Here is a 20,566-nt window from a genome sequence, read left to right on the forward strand (position 1 = left end):
TCCATGTCTAAGAAAGGAGCAAAGACCCTGTGGTAAGAAGCTCCCATCTCTCGTGCAGAATGTTGATCTTAGCGTTTCAAAGTATCAAGGAATGCCTGGAAGCATGTGTCTGCTCTTAATAACTGTAATGAGCGGTTACAGCTCACGGGTAGGCTCTCCCATACTATGTGTAAGGTTCTGTACGGGTAAGGCTTTGAAAGTAAGAAACATAGCTGGGTGGTGGTGGTACATGCCTTGAATCCCAGCACTTCGGTGAGGGGAGGGAGGTGGCAAGAGGTAGGTGAATCTCTGTGTCCCAGGCCAGCCTGGGCTACCCAGTAAAACTGGTCTCAAAAAAAAAAAAAAAAAAAAAAAAAAAAGTAAGACAACACACACACACACAAATACACAATGTACCAGTATAAATATGGCATACCATCACTTAACTAAAGCCTGTAATTTGAAACAGAACTCCAGGCAACAGTCCTCACCTCATGTTTCATTCTCTCTTCCCCATCTCATTAGTACTATCTCCTTTTCTTTCCTGTTCCCCAAAGCCAATACCCACGCCATCCCCTTCCTTCTCAGCTGCCTTAATCTTAACATGAGCAACCCAGGATCTTTTCATAATCCTATTGCCCCTTCTCTCATCCTAAGGGAATCCCTCTAACACATAGAGTAAAGGCCATTTTCAAAGAAGGGATCACGGCCTTCCAGGTACCCCAAACACTTTCAGGTGGGAGTGGTGGTACTAGGTTGAATCCCAGAAGGCCCACATTTGTCTTAGTATATTCCCAGTCCAGAATCTTCCCATGGTGCAACCTGGATTCAGATAACCTGGGTGCCAATGCTGCTGCTTCATGGACCCTGGGACCTCAGTAAGGCTACTTCATTCCAATTTTTTTAATCTTTAAAATGAGGATTATGACAAGACCTCTTTTGTAAGTGTGCCAAAAGGTTTAAACAAGACTATCCATGCGAGGTGCTCATCAGTACAGGCCCTAATATGCAGCTACTGTTTATCATTTCTGAAATGCTAAACAGGCACTAAGTTAGATTGTGCAGGGGTTAAAAGCATACATAAGGCAGGAACCGTTAAGAGGTTCTGTGTACACAGAGACTAATAAGGAACTGTTCAAACACACATTAAAAAGTCCATTTTAAAATGTGACCCGGCAAAGGTGACTTACATTTCTATGTATCTGGGTACTAGCTGGTTTTGTGTGCCAACTTGACACAGGCTGGAGTTTTCACAGAGAAGGGAGCTTCAGTTGGGGAAGTGCCCCCATAAGATCCAGCTGTAGGGCATTTTCTCAATTAGTGATCAAGGGGGTAGGGCCCCTTGTGGGTGGTGCCATCCTTGGGCTGGAAGTCTTGGGTTCTATAAGAAAGCAGGCTGAGCAAGCTAGGGGAAGCAAGCCAGTAAGAAACATCCCTCCATGGCCTCTGCATCAGCTCCTGCTTCCTGACCTATTGAGTTCTAGTCCTGACTTCCTCTGGTGATCAACAGCAGTGTGGAAGTAAGCTGAATAAACCCTTTCCTCCCCAACCTGCTTCTTGGTCATGATGTTTGTGCAGGAATAGAAACCCTGACTAAGACAATCTGATACACCCAAAGCCCAGGGTATAAGGGGTGGGGGGAATGTATGTTAACATGTTTTATATGTTCTGTATGTGTGCATGATGTGTGTGACTGTGGGCACTCATGTCACAGAGCACATGTAAAGGTCAGAGAACAACTGCTGGGAGTCTACCTCCACCTTCTACCTCGAGTCAAGGTCTCTCTTGACTCAAGATGCTGCATGTTGCAGGATCACTGGCCCCTGAGATTTTTGGCAGGCCAATTCTCTTGTCTCTACCTCCCATCCGACCATAGGAGCATTGGGACTGCAGATGCACACTAACGCATGCAGCTTTTTGACCTGGGCTCTGGGATCTAAACTCAGGTTGCCAGGTATACAAAGCCAGTACTTTTACCCACTGAGCCATTTCCCGGCCTGAGACCTCTCTTTATAAGCTGTCTTATATGAGTTGCTGCTTATCAGAAACCCAACTCAAGAAGAAACAACTTAGTAAATGGTAGGTCAGAGATATTTGCCACATGGAAAGCCAGGGAGGCTGGCCCTTTCTATGGTTAAGGCCAGAAGATTAGGGCAGATTCTTTCTGAGGTCCCTAGAGCCATAACATCACGTAACTCAGTAACAGCACTTGATAACTAAGTCTAAAGATCAGGATATATGGTTGTGTGTCATAGGCTGATGAGAAGCCAAGAGCTACTGGCAGACCATCAGTCCTGAGTGGCAGGACCTTCTAAGGGATGTTCTTTATCAGTCACTTTCTTGTTATGTTTTCCAAAAATATGACTTTACCTGCAAGATATTTGAACCTGTATAAAATGGCCTGTATCATATCAGAATTTTAGCAGTCTAGTCCTATGAAATATAGGGTATCACTTCATTTAAAAAGAGAAATTGCCCACCCACTACAGAGTTTTCTTAGCATATGTTACTGGTTAGCAAGTTTCTCAAATGTGAACACTCCAAATCACACTGGGGATGCTAATTAAAAAAAAAAAAAAACCTTTCTAATTGTCAGCAAACCTTTTGAAAGATGCATCTAACTTCTGTTTCAATCTGACTTATAAAATTGCTGGGTATCGGGGAACTGATTTGTGTACATGCATGCAGGTGTGCATGGCATGACCCAGAAGTGTTTGAGTGCATGTGTTTGTGGGGGCAGAGGTATGCATAGAGGCCAGTCTTGAGCATGGTTCCTTGGGAAATATCCAGCTTAGGTTTTGAGACCGTCTATCAGTGGGGCCTGGGGAATCATTTGGCTAGGCTGGGTGGCCAGCAGGCTCCACGGAGCCTCCTGCCTTTGCCTTTCTAGTGGTGTGGATTACAAGCACACATCATCACGCCTAGCCTTTCCGTAAGCTCTGGGGATTGGACTCGGGTATCCATGTTTATACAGTCATCTCCTTGACCTGAAATTGCTGTCTTAATAGATGGCACAGACCTTACTGTTGGATGATTTCCAGAGGTTCATGTCAATCTCTCAGAGTTATTTATTTATTTATTTATTTATTTATTTATTTATTTATTATGTAAGTGTGTATGAGTGTGTGAATGAGCAGACTTTGGGCCCAATCTTTGGGTTTAAGAATGGATAAATAGAATGGGGTTCATTGTTACAATAGAATAATATTTATCCATGAAAAATGTGGAGATATGGAAACATGTTATAACACAGATGAAACTTGGAAAAATGTGCTAAGTGCAAAATATCAACCACACTGGCTAACTTTTATATGATTCCATTTGTACCAAGTTTCCTGAACAGGAAAATTTGTAGCAATCAGATTAGCATTTTCCTAGTACTAGAAAAGTGTAGTAAATTCAAGTGAAAGGAATTGAAAGTTCTAAGGTGTATGAAGTTTCTTTAGGGAGTGATTAAATGTTCTAACTTTGTAACAATGATTGTATAATTATATGAAGGTGTTAAAGGTCATTGAATTCTTTATGCCAAATGGGTAAATTGCATGGTGTGTAAATTCTATTTCAATAAAATTCTTATCCCATTTAAAAAAAAAAAAAGGAATTAACTTCTATTTACCCTCAACTAATTTGAACATCTTAAAATGACCAGCAGTTCAGACAAAGCTTTAGAACGTTTGGCTTATATTTCCCATCATGCTCAGTCTACACCCTTTGCTTTCAAAAAAGCTCCTCTCTCAGATTCCATGTGACTCAACAGGTCTCCCCCACCGTGAAGCTCTGACGTAAAGCAAATCTCCCCCTAAGGTCCTTCCATCAGCAACTAGAAAAGGAGCTAATCCAAGGATGGTCATCTCAACATCATTAACAGTAATCCAAAAATGAGACTGACCCAAGTGTTCATGAGCAAGATATGCCATACATCCACATGGCGCAATGTCATTCAGCCTTGGAAATGAATAAACCACTGAGCAGTCCCTAAAAGAAGGGCGAAACTTGAAACTATTATGCTAAGTGATGGGAAAAAGATCCAAAAGGCACTCAGACAATCCCACTGACATTAAATTTCCAGGACGGACAGACCTATAGAGACAAAATACAGAATAGTGGCTGCCAAGTGCTCAGGGTAAAGGGCAGTGACTTCTAATGCTTACAGAGCTTCTTCGAGAAGTGACAGAATGTTCAGGAATGAGGCCATGGTGATAGGTACACAACCATATGTGTACACTTAACACCCTTCCTTCATCTGTACACTGTGAAAGGACGTGGAGGCTTGAGAGATGGCTCAGAGGTTAAGGGTGCTTACTGCTCCTTCTACAGGACCAAGTTTGGTTCCCATGATCAGGAGATCTGACACCCTCTTCTGACCTCTATGAGCACTACACTCTTACACACAAACACAAATACACACACACACACACACACACACACACACACACAAATCTTTTGGGGAAAAAGAGACAGATTTAATATTATATAAGCTACATCTCAATCTACATCTCAATTTAAACAGTAAGTATTGGGATGATGTAGGTCCAAGATGTAATTCACCTATCAATAATAAACATAAAGGCTATCACTGGTTCCTACTGGATACAAGGCAATATCTGTACATGGTTTTCTTTAATCCTCACATTGTCCTATAAAGTAGCTATTACTTTCTTCATGGTTAAAGGGTAGGAAATGGAGGCTCAGAGAAGTCAGTTGCCAGGCCCAGCATTCTTCAGTCAGTAAGTAGAGAGCTACGACATAAACACAAGTCTGACGTCAAAGTCCATGGCCCTTTCACCCTTACACTACACAACACTCACTGCAACAATACTGCTTCACTGGGTGTGCCAGGGAGAGTTAGCTACATACCCCTAGCTGGCCTTTCTTTCTTCCATAACATGGCTCCTGTTTGATTGGCCCTCCTCTCTCAAGGCTACTGTGAGAGGTAAGCAAATGTGCTATGCAGGACTGTGGGGAAAGTGCCTTATTAAAAAGCTATACTTCAGAGTGTTATTATCTAGAATACACAGATAATATCTGTTAGAATTAAACACCAAGAACTGACAATATATGTGTTAATAAACTATTCTCAGAAGAAACAATATAAATGCCAATATACACACACATATATTATGTATTCCATATCACATATATTATATAATGTATTATGTATTATGTGAGAGAGAGAGAGAGAGAGAGATTCCACATCCTTACCCATCAGGGTAATGCAAACTAAAACACTGGGCAATTCCATGCCACTCCAGCCTAAATGGTTATTACTGAGAAAACAACCAATGTTGCTATGGATGAAGTAAATAAAAACATATATGAGTAGCTGGGAGTGTCAACTAAAACAGTCACTACAGAGATTGGTGTGGAGGTTTCTGAAAAGATTAAAGCTACAGTTACCATACAGTCCAGCTGTACCACATGTCAAAAGGACTCTACAGCCTACCACAGAGATGACTACCCATCCATGTTCACGGATGCTCTAGGTCACAATAGCAAGGAAATGGAACCAGCTTAGATGACCAGCAGCAAAGAGTTGGATCATGAGAAGGTGGTATCTAAACACAGGGAAACTTTATGCAGCTGTAAAGACAAATGAAGCTATGACATTTGTGGGAAAGTGCAGAAGTTATTAAATTTGGAAAGTATTAAATTAAGCAAAGTATCTCAGGCTCAGAAGGCCAAATATCCCAGGTTCTCTCTCATATGCAGAGCCTCACATTAAATGCTTGTATCTATGTATGTATGTGGGTGTGAGTATGTGTATAGACTATGAAACTAGAAAGGGGACCCGGAAGGAAGATTCAAGGGTACTGAGGAATGGGGACAATCGCACCATGTGATATGAAAGCAGAAAGGAAGCTACTGAGGTGGAGGAATGCCATAAGAGCACCTTAGCCTTTGTATGGCAATCAATTTTTTTACGAGCTACTCTAGTTGGAGGAGGAATCTTGTCATCCATCCCCCCTTTCCTCTTTCCTACTGTCCTTAGGGTAGATGTGATGGCTGACATTCACGTAGCCATTTAAAATCAAGAGACAATGGGCCCAGAGACTAGAACTAGGGGGACAGAAAAGACTGAGTTTCCTAGTAACCATGGGGTAACATTACCTGGCCTTGAATTCTCTCTAAACTTCTCTGGCATGATGGGGGTGGAGGGGTAGGGGTTAGGGTTGGGAGAGGGGATATACACCTAATTACCACTACTATTTGCGACCTTGTTTACAAATTATTGTTGAAATGTAATCTTAATTTACAAGCTGGGCCTAAGAACATGCTGAACCAACCAAGAATGTATGAACACAGCTCATCTCAGAAAGGGTCAAATTAAAATTGTTCTGCCAGAGTTATTTTCCCAACGTGTGCTCTACAGTTGAGATTTTATGATGGAAGCCTTGGGATTCTACTGGATTATTTTGAAGACACTCACTAAGGCCTGTTTTGTGGAGTTATAGAATTGCTGAAAAGATTGGTCTCAATTCGCCATGCACGCACAGTACATTTTGTATGCACTTAAATTCCATCTCAGCAATTGCTTCAGATAACCAACCTCCAAGGAACCAATGAGCTCCCACAGAGCCGGGCTCTGAGGAAGCAAATGTATTTACCTGATCTTTGCACCATCGCTTAAGGGAGCTAAGGGAGCGGAGGCAGGGCAGATTCCAAACACGGGAAGATGATTACCCTCAAAGACTTCTACACTTTAAAATCAATGTTGGCTCAACATTTTCAGTAGAATCAGGTCAGATCCCAGAAAAACAGCAGCGGTTTTCCCACGGCAGAAACAGGATCCCACCTCGGTTATTTGTTTAGCTGTTTACTTACGGGAAGTGTGCTATTTATCAACTGGCATGTTATTTATAATCCAGCAGCAGGCTGAGAGGGTATTAGTGGGTCAAGAGCAGCTTTTCCTTGTTTGCTGTCTCATGCTCTTTAGAATTTAATCCACAATGACATAAATAAGGATGAAATATTTGAAGAAAAGATCTTTGCACACAGATCGCCCTCCTCTGAAGTGATACATCAAATTTCATGCATATAACAATGAGCTGATGACCAAAGAAAGTGTTTCCTGGGTGAAGTCCCTTCAGAGCTGGGATTATGGGCAGTTGGCTGAGAGAAGGAATTCTGATCAATCTTATTCATCCTATCTCCAGATCTTGGGTAGGACTTTTAATCTTTGCTTTTTAGGGCTTAGTAAGTCTCCTTTTCTAGAACACAGAAACCTAGAAGAAAATCCCTCAGATCCCTGGGCAGGAAAAAAGACCAAAGGCGAGGGCTATCAGCCCAGATCTCCCTCTGAGACCTGCAGACCCCTCAGGTATCCCCTGTTCTGTCTCTCTTACTTGCCATGTGTGAGTGAACTCCATGACCTGATTTGGTATTACAGAAGAGACATCTCTCTGGCTTTGTGAGTGTTTTTCTAGTGAGGCTCAAGTGAGGAAAGAAAATCCACCCTGACCTTGATGACACTAGCCCTTGGGCTAACTTAGACAGAGCAGAAAGGAAAAGTCTAACTGAGTACCAGCATCCATCACTCTCTGCTTCCTGACTGTGGATTCTATGTGCTCAGCATGTGCCTTGTAGTCCCCAGCTCCGAAGAGATAGAGGCAGGAGGTTAGCTGGTACTGGCTTCCAGCCAGCTGGAGACACAACTGGATCTGCTCTCCTTGTCTTGACCCCCTGCACCTTCAAACCTGAGCCCATATTAATCCTTCCTTAAGTTGCTTTTGCCAGCAACAAAGTAACTAACATACTGACACTATCAGAGTGGACAGAGAATTCATTCTGGGAATAGCGAGAAGCTGCTATAGTGAAAGTGGAAAAAAAAAGGTGTTGATCACAGACTAGAAATTAATTAGCTGATACATGACCCTCTATAAAGAAATTCTGAATACATAGGCATGCTCATGAGAACACCTATTCTCCTCATCATATTCTGGTCTCAATGACCACAGGAAAACATGGCAAGTCTTTGTAAGGGCTTGAGCTGTGAGGAGAGGAGATGGGTTAGGGTACCATGCTACATGGAGGCCTCTTAGAACCAAGCAAAACATGGAATAGATACAGAATAATTTCATCATGGCTGCTGAGAGATTGCCTGGCATAGAACAAAAGGCTCAATTTCGTTCATACATGAATTCCTCATTGCTAAAATGTGGCGAATGACACACAGGCACACATTCAATACTAAGAGACGTGTGTGATAAGTTAGCTCAGTTGGTAATTCAATCCCCAGAAGCCACATGAAAAAGCCAGACATAATGGTGTGTACATGTAACCCCAGCACTGAAGAGAAGGCTCTCTGGGGCTTACTTGCCAGCAAGCCTAACTAAGCCCTTGTCTAAATCCCACCTCTTACATCGGCCTTACAAACTCTAAGCCAATGAGAAGCCCTGTCTCAGAAAAAAAGGTGGACTTCTAAGGTGTGATACCTGAGGTTTACCTCTAGCTTTCACAAACATGAATACACATATACATCCCCATACACAGAATGGGGGGGGGGAGAATAAGAAGGGAGGGAGGGAGAAAGAGAGAGAGAAAGAGAGAGAAAGAGAGAGAGAGAGAGAGAGAAAGAGAGAGAGAGAGAGAGAGAGAGAGAGAACACAAGCACATCCTAAAACCAGATCAAAGTATTCTAGACAGAAAATAGCCCCATATCCTGAGACACTACAAGACCTTGGTACCTTGACCTGTCAGACTTATGCCAAAGTTAACTTGGTTCTAACACGTCCATTTACAACAATGGCTATCTACTATCACCTAGTTTTCAGCTGAGAGAAGCTAAAGCAGGAAAAATATACTTAGTCCAAATAGCAAGAAAAGGACTCTTTCCAGTGTCTCTCATTTTATCTTCTGCTTAGCCCAGAAAGGAGAGGCAGTTCTGAGGGGCTAAGAAACCTGCTCATCTTCACCCAGCTACCAAGCACTTGCATCCATTAGAAACTATTTCTGACACCAAATTCAATTCTGCCTCAGCCATAGAGCAACTGAAGCACAGAACTGATGATGAAGATTCCCTGCAGACCTGGAATAGATTCGATCTTGGCAGCCCAGTGAACTCTGGTGTTTAAACCCCAGATCTTCCCATTATGAACAGTAAAACTGCCAAATCAAAACCCCATAGAATACAGTCCGCTCCCTCTTCAGAAGGCAAGAAGGCATTGAGCCAGAGCCAGGCTTCCGCCGAGAGGTGCTCTATTGCTTTGCATAATCACTTTTCAACAAGTTGATCTACCTGTTGTATTTAATGAGTGTGCGTTCTTCCTCCACTCAGAAAGCTCGCGAAGCTCTTCAGCACTTGCTTCATGCTGGGGGAGTAGAGCAGACAAAGCCAGGATGAGCAGTCTAAATCCTATCCCCTTACATGGTGCTGAAGCCTGACCTGGGAATTCAAAGGGAATTCAAAAGGAATGCAAAGCATGCATCTTGACATATTTTCATACAAAGCGGGTAATAACTACACAGGAATTAACCCATATTAAACTGGTGTAACTCTTCAGACCATCCATCCACAAAGCCTTCAAGGTGAAATGTGGAAGAGAGTCTACCATGAAGAGTCAAAGCCCCCTTCCGACATCTACATTTTAGCCTAAGAACTCAAATCATGCCAGATGCCTCGTCCCCTCACGAACTGCCAATTTGTTTCCTCATTTCCTAACTGTTCAATATACTGGCCTCAACAGACCTCAGGCAATGTCAAGCATGGTTTATGGTTATTGACTTGTATTCAGTCTCAGGGACAATCCTTGGGCCATAATGCACACTCTCTGATTAACAACCTACTGGTTCCTGCAGGAGCAGACGGTGAATGAGAGGACCCTAGAGAGTTAGCTGAGAAGAGAGACCTCAAGGTACACGACTATGGCCACGGGTAGAAGAGCAGAAGCAGCAGGAGGAAAATGATAGCAGAAAAGGAGGAAGAAGAGGGAAAGTAGCAAACAGGGGAAGGAGAAAAAGAAAAGGAAAGTAGTGTCTTAGTCAGTTTTCTATTACTATAACAACACATCTTGACCAAGGATTTAATCAAGCATTGGGTTTACAATTTCAGAGGGTTAGAGTCCATAATGGCAGAAAAAGACATGGGGGCAGGAACATCTGAAAGCACACATCTTGTTCTAATGCAGGAAGCAGAGATCACACTGGGGATAGCAGGAATCTTCGAAACCTCAAGGCCCGCCCCCAGTGACACACATCATCCAACAAGGCCACACCTCCTAATCCTTCTCAAATGGTTCTACTATCTAAGGATGAAGTATTCACATGTATGAGCTTCTGAGAACTATTTTTCATTCACATTCTCATTCAAACCATCACAGGGAGGCAGAGACTGAGAGAAGGGGGAAAGCAAAGTGGGAAGTTAAGTCAGTCTTTACCAAAAGGATTTTATGGATGCTGAACAAAAAACACAGGCAGAGCCAGAAAGACCTTCCAGGATGCTGACCATAGTTCAGCTTTTGGAATCCACAGTGGAGAGAATGAATCAACTCCAGAAAGTTTTCCTCTGACCTCTGTACTTAGGCTGCGGTATATGTGTGCACACATAGGTACATGCACATGCACACACACAGACACACACACACACACAGAGACGGACAGACAGACAGACAGACAGACACGTGGTCCTACTGGCATTAGAGGAAAAGGAAGTACACTACCATCACAGCTAATCTACTACTTCTCAGAGCTTTCCCTCTGTTAAAATCCCTTTCATTCCTACGTCATCCTATAAATGCCAGAGCATGATCCCCAATCAACAGATGAGAAAACTGAAGTACAGAAAGGTTATAGTGTTTCTGTCCTTAAAAGTATCAGTGATGTCATAGCCATGCCAATTTTCTTCATCACCTGTATACAACAATAGGTGGTAAGATACACATTTCTGCCCCATTTAGCAGGTAAGTGCCACCACATCCAATGCCACACACAAAGTTTTGAAGAAAAAAAAAAGGAATTATTATCAAGTAGGAATATCATTATCAAGTAGGAATATCATTTCTTTCCAGTCCTTCAGCCAGCGAATGTGAGGTCACAGATATAAGCATGACCCTTTACAATGAATAAAAGTCTACACAGCTGGACTGGGCCAGGAAAGGTGTTGTCACCTGGGGGCATCATCTAGCCCACACAGGACAGCCCAAAGTGGATTCTGCATTACAGATGATTTTCCAGCCTTTATCTGAGCAATTCAGGCAAAGACTGTTGATCAAATGAGGCTCAGTGAAGCCAAGAAATTGCAGTTGTTTCTTGTCGGCTTTGTTAGACCAACACAGCACCTACCTACTTGCTACTTAAAGTAAAAGAAGAGAAAGAAGAGGAGGAAGTGGAGGACGGGAGAGGGGAGGGGAGAAGGAATGGTAGGAAGAGAGGCGGGGAGGGGAGGAAACCTTGTTCTTCACATTCACATTCAAACTGAACTGGAATGCAGGGTTACAAAGGTTTTCTAAGTGCCACTGAAAAGGCTGGACCAGGCTGCCATTTGGGATTCTGCTACTATCCCCATGAGCAGCACATGGAACAGGCACAAACATCACAACTAAGGATTCCTCTGAGTGTGCCCATATGTGAGCAATGAGCAGACCCTGTAGACTGTCTCTTTACTAAAGCTCTCCCTCTCCATTTCCTCACCCTGTCTAAACCTCTCTTGCATGCTGGTCTCAACACAACATGCTACAGGTGTAAAAGCCAAGGGCAGGAAAAAGCCTGAGCTCATCAGCAGCCAACGAGACAGAACATGTGGCAAGGCAGGCCCTCTCTACCCTTCCAGGCGTCTGGCGCCTCAGCTTTCGCTTGGGTTGAGAGACACCATGACTGAAGAAGAATATTCGGGGTTGTCTCCCAGCCCTCTGCAGGATCTAGCCTTCCCCACACAACCTCTCTAGGCCCCATTTCCCAGAGTTACCTCCCCTGCCCTTGAGATCTCCACAGGGGGCAGGGAGGCCCCCATTCACCCTTACAGCTTCCTTGCCTCCTGGCCCCCACCACCTCTTCCTGTAGCCAATTTCTTCTCAATCATTACTATTTTGAGTGTGCCATCTGTTTCCTGCTGGGACCCTGACTGCTACAGGGAGGCAGCCCTATAAACAGACAATTATGGTATAATGTAGAACAGTAAAAGACAATATTGCTTCTCAGCAACCTACGAATGCAGGAGTCTGATGGCTCAAGGTGTATGGGTACCAGGACTTCACTATCTCGGCTAACCTCTTTAAGTTTCACTTTGTGTCTCTGAGAAACAGGCTATGGGCATGCCTACATAATAGTGTATGGAGAGAGGAGAAAACACACATGGGGTATCAGGCACTGAGATGAGGCCTGAATCAATGCTAGGACACACCCAGCAGGAAACTTCTCACTAACTAACTATGCAGTTCCTTGAGAGGGTGCCCCATACGTGTTTGTCAAGTCATGGGAGTGCCAAGAAAACTAGGTACAAGGGACACGGACAGAGAGACAGGGCAATAGGAGAGGGCACTAAGACTGCACAGAGCAGACGATGCCAAGCTGTCCTCAGAAGAAAGTAGGTAGCTCTTGGCTCCTTCAGAGTGCATAGCATTAGCTATCTGTACTATGTACAGCGGGTACAAGCACACCGGGGACTGGAATGTACATCAGTATGAGGTAGTGCAGACAGGTCAGTGTAGGACAGCAAAAAGCCAAGGAAGAAGGATGAGCTCAGGTTAGAAGGATAAGGCAAGAGGTTAGGCAAGGCATCTAGGGGAGGCCTTGGATGTTGCTGCAAAGAAGCATGTCAGTGGGCACAAACAAGTTTGATGCGGAGATGGTTCATCCTGGCTTTGACCAGGGAACAACATGAGTACAGTGGACATGTTCTGTGCACCAAAGTCTGTTGCCTCTGTTTCCCTCCGTTCTTCCAACACCCATGCCAACATACATCACAGCAGGAAGCAGACAACTCACTAAGCATAGGTCTTCCCATGAGGTCTCATCCAGTATCATTAATAACTAACATGCCTATATATATATAGCCTTTGTCCCTCCTCCCTTAGATCTCCTATAACCTTCTGAAATCCTGGCTGACGAGTAACTTTCATGTGTTGATAAGGGGAATCACTGGAGGGCCGAATTCTTTCAGGGTGATAGTGCAGCTCTTCTTTCAGGAACTCTGAGAAGGAAAGGGGCTGCAAGAGATCATAATCACCAGTAGCTGGCAATTTAGTCCATCTTGCCTGTCCATCTGTTCCTGAGAGAGATACCCTAAGGCAGGACGGATTTATCTGAGCTTGCAGTTTCAAAGGGCTCAATCCATGGTCACGTGGCCCTGTGTGTTTGGGTAGATCATAGCAGAAAACTCATGTTTGATTCCCAGAATTCACTAAGTAGCCCAAAACCACTGTAACTCCAGTCCAAGGGATTCAATGTCCTCTTCTGATTTCCACATGCAGCAAGTACACACATAGTTCATATACATACATGCAGGCAAAGCACTTGTCTTTGTTAAGGTTTTTATTTCTAGGATAAAATACCATGATCAAGACTTGGGGAAGAAAGGGTTTATTTAGCTTACACGTACACAGTGTAGTCCATCACTGGAAAAGTCAGGACAGGAACTCAAGCTGGGCTGGAACCCAAAGGCAGGAGCTGATGCAGAGGCCATGGAGGGGTACTGCTTATTGGCTTGCCCAGCCTGCTTTCTTATAGAATCCAGGACCACCAGCCCAGGGATGGTACTACCCATAAATGGACTGGGCCCTCCACTACCAATCAGGAATTAAGAAAATGCCCTACAGGCTTGTCTACAGCCCAATCTTACAGAGACATTTTTTCAGTTGAGGGTCCCTCCTCTCTGGAGATTCTAGCTTATGTCAAGTTGGCATAAAACTATCCAGCACAATGTTCAGATACATTAAATAAACAAATAAACAAATAAATAAATAGATAAATAAATATTTTATCACACAGAGACACACAGACACACAGATAGATACAGACATACACAGAGAAAGAGAGAGAGAGAGAGAGAGAAAATTAGAATAAATTACAATATACCTTGTTGGCCTTAGAAAACTGAAGAACCATCTGATATTTAAAAAAGAAACAAAAAGGCTTCATATATTGGGAGTTAGACATGGTGTCAGAAAAAAAAGAAAATAAAGGCTTGACACCCATAAAAACTCTACTTCATTGTATTTAGGGAACACTGCCTGCCCTACTCCTTCTGAGAGACATTCTCTGAACCCAATGACCTGGCTAATCCAAGAGGACTATGCTCCCCTGAGCGGCTCTGCCCCACTGACTCAACTTCTGACTCAACCGTCCTCCTGGGTGTGTGTACAGGAAAGATGCCACACCCAAAGCTGTCACACTCATTGTCCCTGAGGTCCAGAGACCAAAGAAGACTAGCCAAGGAATCTGTTGTTATGCTTGCCCCACCCCTAACCCCTAAGCATGGGCAGCCAGCCTATGCACAATAATATACTGGAGAGGTGGCCTCTCTTCTCAACTGAGCACCTATTTATTGAACACAAGTCTGAGATGGGATCCAACAAGAATGATGGCCTGATACAAGACTCTGAATACGAGGACATATTTGAGACTTGATCCCAGGTAGACATCAGAGCAAGTTAAGATGGGAAGGAAGCCCCTCTTGGATGTATTAAAGAGCAGGATACAGAGATGGTAACCTGGGCTCACCCCACTGGAGGCCTTGGAGGATGCTATGAAGCACACCTCAGAGTGGAGGCTCTAGAGACAGGGAGGCTGGAGTGCTTTCTCTCCCATTCTAGTCCCTAGTTGGCTAAGGACTGCTCCTGGGCAGTTAACTCCATGAAGCTCTAACCTGGACCGTGTGCAGCATAAGGTCACCAAGAAGATCCCTTGGGCAAGAGTAACTGTTGAAGCCTTGGGTACCAGGAGCAATGTGAGCCCAGATGATCCAAGTTAAATGCCTGGTAGGCAAGGACTCTACCCACCAGATAATGTACCAAGTGTTAAGGGAGGCCCTTGGGCCAGTCAAGAGGTAGCTGTAACCAAGCAAGTAAAAACAGTAACACAGGGCACCCCCAGCACAGTGCTGTGAGCGGCACTGGAAGTCAGACTTTGTCAGGTATGTAATTCAACCCATGGAAGTTATAGGAGAAAAGGAAACAGACAAGATTTCTTCTAATAATAGGTCATGTGTAGCAAAATAGACCAAAATAGTATCACATCCACATGCCATCAGTAGAACATGTATGCATCTGTTTTGTCATTCAAACTGTTGGAAACTAATATATTTTATACTTAAATCTCAAGTTGGACAAGCCACGCTTCAAGTTCTTGACAGTCACTTGCGGCATTGGGGTGACAGTGTTAGAGCGCCATTGAAGGTGACTCAGCAGCGGCGACTTTCTAAAGCACTGAGGACAAAGATCTAAGCCTCGTGGATGGTTAGGCCCTGACCTCACTTTCCAAGCCTTTGACTTTTGTGACATCATAGCCCTAGGTTTTGTCACTTCTGGCTCACACACATTTTGGGCATTTACACATGCCACCCCAGCACAATCTTTACCTCGATCTCTGCAAACTGGCCCCACCATCTTTCAGGTCTGACTCCACATGGTCCCTCCTCCTTGCCCTGGCTCCTCCCACTTCAGATGCTTCCTTCTCTCTTTGCCCTGGCTTATTTTCATAAGTTACATACCATCAGAAATTACCTTGTTCCTTTAATGTTATTTATAGATTTTCCCATCTTTCTTGCTGGGCACTGAATCCCCAGCTTCTGTAGCAATGCCTGGCAAAACAGCAGGTGATTTATCAATATTTGCTGAATAAATGAATAAACAAGTAACTGCTCTGGAGAATTTGGCGCAGAGGACTGCTCAGACCAACTCTGACACCAGCACTATGACAGAGCCTCATTGGCATTCCATCTCATGGTGTGGTATGATCACCAACAGAGGCTTGCTTGAGAATGGAAGAGAGGTGGCAAGAAGGAAAGGAGGCTGGAGGGGACAGGAAGTGGCCACTTTAGTCAGAGAGACCTTCACAGAGGAGCCAAGTGTTGGAGGATATGAGTATGTGCTAGATAGGAGCGGGGAGTGCCTCTGCAAAGGCAGAGGCAGAGGAAAGCATGGCCAACCCATGTCAACAGCCTCCCTAGCTACTACTCCCACCCGCACAGAAGGGCTTCCAAGGCTCCTTATTCATTTCTTTCTACAGAACATGCATTGCACATCAATCTAGTCCATAATCCACTTTCTTTCTCCACCTGGTAGGCAGACTGCTCACTTCTCAAACCTCTCCTCACATGGACTCCTCCTCAAGCTGAGAACAGATGCTCATAGCCAGTAGAGCCTGAGATTCATCTCTATCCCATAGCTTCTATGGGAAAAAGATTCTTGGCAGCACCCTCAAAGTCAAACGGATCTATGAGGAGCCAACATGGGGAACGAGCCTGGCTGAGAATGGAACCAGCAGGACAGAGGGCAGAGCACAAAGGACCTACTATGTGCCAGCCAGTGCTAAGGACTTCTAGGAAGTGGTGGATCTGCAGCCACGTGTAGGAGTTATTACGAACCCCGGGTGAATAAATCAGAGCTCACAGGATAGTAGCTTGTTTAAGGTCACAGAGCACAGAAGGGCTAAAGAATCTTCTTGATAGGCATGTAGGTATCAGTAGCAAAGGCGGGAACCAGTTCCCAATGACTTCAGTGGTTTCCCTGCATCCAAGAGGACTTGAAGCCACCATCCTCCCGAGAGACATCCAATAGAAGTATATAGAACATGCTATAGATAGCTATAGAATAACATCATCACCCGTCTCCCTGTGAGGTGTCAGGACTCATTCTCAAAGCCGCCCGCTCGTAAGTTGGGCACCACAGGCAAAGCCACTGATTTCCTGGTAACTCTCCAGACGTAAGTACTCTCTCTTCATATGGTTCTAAGTGACGACTACCCTTTGTGACACAGAACACGAACTCTCCTATTTGAACTCCGAGTTAAGGAGTCCCCTGGAGTTAAGCGTGCTATTGATGAGCAAGCAAGTCAGCACCTCACCTTTGCTTACAGTTACAGGAAATTACAGCAATTCAGGGGGTGACAGCCTCTGACCAGACAGACACAGAGGTAAGATGGAATGACCTCAAGTCATGAAGAGGGAAGGGCTTCTCTAATGAAGATAAACTCTAGTCGTTTTCCCCTCTGCATGAGACAGACCTGCTCTTAGCAAGCAGCAATGACAATTGCTCAGGTATAATATCAAAGTTCTCATCAGCCCTGCTATGGAATTTACAACCTGTTGTAGACAAGTATTTGTCATATGTTATAATTCTTATTTCCCAAGGTTCTCAGCGAAGGGGAACAGGCACAACACAGGAAGTCGGGTGTGAGTTGCGGATATGTACCTCTGATCTGGAGAAAACAGGGCAGATCATGCATCTGTGAATGAGTCCCATGGCCTAAGGATCCATTCTTTAAACCCAATGACCAAGTGCTAGTCTAAGCACTAGCTAGAACCTATGCAGAGCAATAAGCAAGACAGATGGTGCCTACCTTCCAGAGGTCATAATGTAGTGAGCCAGAGACAGAAGGTGAGTGGGAAAAGCAAGATGGTGCCACACATTTATATGCACTATGGAAATTTGCCAGGAAGCTTGATGGAGCCATGTGAAGCAAAGGCCATAGCCTCTGGGTGTTCTTGCTAAAGGTCTACACCCAAGAAGCTGGAAGGAATACTTTAATAAACCAAGAGAACTCTGCTCTAGCTAAACCACAGATAAACAAAGAGGTACAGGCAGGACAGAGTGTGGAGCAGGGAGAGGGGTTACAAAGGGACATGGGAAAGGATTCTTTCGTGTTCAGGGCCTGCCCTGCTTCCACAAGCTTCCTGCCCCCCCTTGGATATGTAGCTTGTCACACCAGACTCCTGTCCATTCTCACCAACAGGGTGACTAACATCCAGGGGCAGAGACCTTGACCCACATTTCAGAGAAGACTGGTGGCAAACAGTAAGGTCCAAATTCTGTCTTTGATCCCACACAATTCATGGAACAAGAGAGCTCCAGCAGGAACGGGTAACATGCACAGCCTCTGACCACACAGTACACTAACCCTAGAGTGGTTCCAGAGGGGAAACAGGGCTGTCCTCAACTGATGAATGTGCGTCTGAGGTTATTCAAAGAGCCAAGCAGATGAGGAGCTTTTGAATACAACCTGATTAAACTCTAAGAGGCGCTTTTGTCTGGCTAGCACCCAGGACTTGTTCTTCTCCTGTATGCTTAGTTCCCACAGGGTGAGCCATCACTCCCTACTGTTCCTCAGAGACTGACCTTCAACCTCTCCTCCAGCTCCTGAGAATGGTCAAGTGACACAGGACTGTCCTCTCAGAATCTTCCATCATCTGGCCCACAGTGATTGAAAGAAAGATGGGCATGTGCCCCAAATTGGGAAAACTAATTCAGAGACTGTGAGAGAACTTCTGGAAAGCAATGTTCTCTCTGTCTTCTGGGACTGCTGGCCTGGTAACTATAAAGGCAGGAGTTTCTGGAAGCACACGAAGGCCATGCCTATCCCCCATTTCCCATCTCCCTCTCTGGTGCCTGGTTCATCATGATGTGAACAACCTCCTTTACAATATGCATTCTAATTGACAGAAGTAGGTTACAAGAGGTGGGCACATGAAGGTTATGCCTGCTCCCTAATTCCTGCCCCCCTCTCTGTTGCCTGCTCCACAATGATGCAAACAGCCCCCATTCCATGCTGCAGCCTCCATAGATGCTGCTCCAGCACGCATACCCTCCCTGCCATGGGAGATCTAAACTCCAGAAACCAGAAACCAACCTGTTTCTACCAGGTACCATGGGCACAGTGACACAAAAGTAACTAACACAAACATGAAAGGGAAGAGACTTGGTGGTGAATCAGACAGAAAAGGAAGTGAGAACAAACACTGGAATCCAATGTTTGCCACAGCTGTTTCACTCTGAACTCTCACATGAACAGCTAAATGGCTTAAGCTGACCCGAGATAGTATGAATGTTAATCAACTGGATTTGGTATCAGACAAACCTCTGGACACGTCTGTGAGACTCTCAGACAGACTTAACTGAGGAAGGGAGACCAACCCGGAGCATGAGTGGCTCCACCCCTTGGGCTGGGCTCTCAAGTCTGAGAGCAAAAAAAGAAGAAAGGCCGCTGAGCCCTAGAATTCACCCCTCTCAGCTTCCTGAGAAGCTGGTGGATACAACCTTACCAGCTGCCTCACACTCTTGCTACCATGCCTTCCAGGCCACAGAACAAAAATCAACCCTTCCTTCCTTACATAGCCTTTATCAGATATTTTGTCAAATTAAGGAGAAAAGTACTAATACAGTTGGACTTCTGTCCCCCAAATCTAAAACTGCTCACACACACACAGGTAGTAGGCTCCCTCACAATTAAGATGGCAGCTCTCTCCACCTCAACTTGGTCATTTCATCCTAAGCCACGAGTGGGACTCGTGGGAACTCAGACAGCAAGCTGGCCAACGCTCTTGGCACACTGAGCCTGGAACCTGGTAGACACACAGTACCCTCTCATCACCGCCCTGAAGAAAACTCCATTCCCACTGTCTGGAAGTTTCTAACACAGCTCAAAGCCAGCTCACCTCAGCCAGGAGCCGAGCCGCAGTTCTAGAGCCTAACGGTTAATTATCTTACTGCTAATGAAAAGGAGAAGTGATGAGCTGAGGCCCAGCTCGCTGCAGCCAGCCGTGTTAATGACCTGTCTGCAGTTCCTTTGTAAACCGTAAACCTCCCTTTTCAAAAGTTCTGTGGCTTAGCCAAAACAGTCCCTCTCGAATTTCAGCTTAGTGCGCACATTTTGGTTCTGGAAGTGATGTCCCTGCCTAAGTTATTAATTTTCAGGAAGACCTCTTTCAGAAGGACACCATACAGTTTGTAAAACCAACAAACAAAATTCCCTACTCAATCTCTCTCTCTCCTCTCTCTGCTACTGCCCCCTCTCCCACTCTCAATTAAACCTCTTACAAGTGGAAAAAAAAATTCCCTACTCAAATCTGTATGACACATTGATTAACTTTAATATGCTATCTAAGACTGTTGTTTTCTTCAAGGTGTCTTAGAAAGTCCGAATACTTTGGATGACCAGCAAGGACAACTGTGAAAACAGAGGCCAAGGTCCATTACAAAAGCCCAGGTCCCATTTTATTGTCAATCACTTGGATATACATAGGAGTATTGTCTCACCTGTGATAGAGTCCACAAAGAACAGGCCATATGTTCATGCATGACTGAGCAGGGGTTACCAAATATGTATTTACCGAATGTGTCTATGTTACATGTCAAGTGCTATCAGCAGCCACGATAGATTTGTCTTAGTCTTATGGTGGGGGTGTCAGACATACACAAAGATAATGCACCTTGTTAGGGGAAAACCACAGGGAGGAAGCTGGGGAGGTGGACGGGCTGGTAAGGTGCTTACTGTACAAGCACGAGGACCTGAGTTCAGATCTTTGGCATGCACATAAAAAGCTGGGTGCATATCTACTGGTGCTGGAGAAATAAGGCTCTCTAGACAACAAGCCTGCCAAGCCACCAGGCTAATTAAATTGGTGAGCTCAAGGTTCAGTGATACATCCTATCTCAAAAAA

General features: G+C 44.6%; 1 protein-coding gene across 6 annotated transcripts in view; it reads right to left on the reverse strand.

Annotated features, from left to right (window-relative positions):
* Asap1 (ArfGAP with SH3 domain, ankyrin repeat and PH domain 1) overlaps positions 1 to 20,566 on the reverse strand; it is a 308,734-nt gene that overhangs the window by 241,161 nt on the left and 47,007 nt on the right. The window contains exon 1 of one of the 6 annotated variants that reach the window (XM_031359252.1): positions 9,215 to 9,236. The exons of the other annotated variants lie outside the window; for them this stretch is intronic. The gene's annotated coding sequence lies outside the window, so the exon portion shown is untranslated. Of the gene's footprint in view, positions 1 to 9,214; positions 9,237 to 20,566 lie in introns of those variants that run through there. 6 annotated transcript variants of the gene reach the window in all.

This window comes from Mastomys coucha, unplaced genomic scaffold, assembly GCF_008632895.1.
Source record: "Mastomys coucha isolate ucsf_1 unplaced genomic scaffold, UCSF_Mcou_1 pScaffold7, whole genome shotgun sequence".
Lineage (NCBI taxonomy): Eukaryota > Metazoa > Chordata > Mammalia > Rodentia > Muridae > Mastomys > Mastomys coucha.